The sequence below is a fragment of the Microtus ochrogaster genome, chromosome 22, assembly GCF_000317375.1.
Source record: "Microtus ochrogaster isolate Prairie Vole_2 chromosome 22, MicOch1.0, whole genome shotgun sequence".
NCBI lineage: Eukaryota > Metazoa > Chordata > Mammalia > Rodentia > Cricetidae > Microtus > Microtus ochrogaster.
The window spans coordinates 33983948-33985159 of record NC_022023.1 but is presented as its reverse complement, the minus strand read 5'-3'; positions in this window follow the sequence as shown (position 1 = coordinate 33985159).

The following is a 1212-nucleotide window of genomic DNA, read 5'->3' as shown; positions in this document are numbered from 1 at the left end:
CTCTGTGAGTTCGAGACCAGCCTGGTCTACAAGAGCTAGTTCCAGGACAGGCTCCAAAACCACAGAGAAACCCTGTCTCGAAAAAAAAAAATTGATGAAACTAGCCCGACAATGGTGGAGCACACCCTTAATCCCAGCACTCGGGAGGCAGAGGCAGGTGGATCTCTATGAGTTGGAGGCCTGCCTGGTCTACAGAGCAAGTTCTAGGACAGCCAGAGCTACCCAGAGAAACCCTGTCTCAAAAAACAAAACAAAAAAAACTGATGAAACTAAAAAAATTGTGAAAACAGAAAAGCAGAAGCAGTTTACATTCACTGGGAAGTGGTGTGTACATGTGAGCCATTCTTCCCAACCCTTCACTGGGAGATAATAGGTGGGAGGGGGGAACTGTACCCCATGACCATGCCCCCAGCCCTTCACTGGGAGGTTCTAGGTGGGACTCCACCATGACCACGCCCCCAGCCCCTTACTGGGGGGTTCTAGGTGGGGCTCCACCATGAACACGCCCCCAGCCCCTCACAGGGGGATTCTAGGCGGGGCTCCATGCTGACCACGCCTCCAGCCCCTCACTGGGGGATTCTAGGTAGGGCTCCACCCCGACCACGCCCCCAGTCCCTTACTGGGGGGGTTCTAGGTGGGGCTCCACCCTGACCACACCCCCCCAGTCCCTCACTGGGGGATTCTTGTAGACCAGGCTGGTCTCGAACTCACAGAGATCCGCCTGCCTCTGCCTCCCAAGTGCTGGGATTAAAGGCGTGCGCCACCACTGCCTGGCTCACTGGGGGATTCGAAACAGAAGTATCTGGCTCATGTCACTGAACATGATGTCTCCAAAGCTCTGGACGTTAGAGATGGTATTAGAATAGCCTGTGTTTTCCTTGTGTATATGTACACGTTTGTGGAAGTCACGGATTGGCATCAAGTATCTTTCTTGGTCACACTCCAAGCACTTCACCATTTTTCTCCTGCTCCTGAGTTTCGCTGTTTTGAGACAGGGTCTCATGTAGCCCAGGCTACTCACTATGTAGCCAAGTGAAGACGGACGCTAAAAAGAAATCCCACAGTAGCGCGGAAATGAGTATAATAAAGGGTTATTTATTTAAGGGTAGACTTAACAGATCACAGTCCTCTGCATGAATGGGGAACAGTACTGAATCTGGCAATGGGAAGAGAGAGGGAAAGTGCTTCACAAGGCTTTTTTTTTTTTTTTTT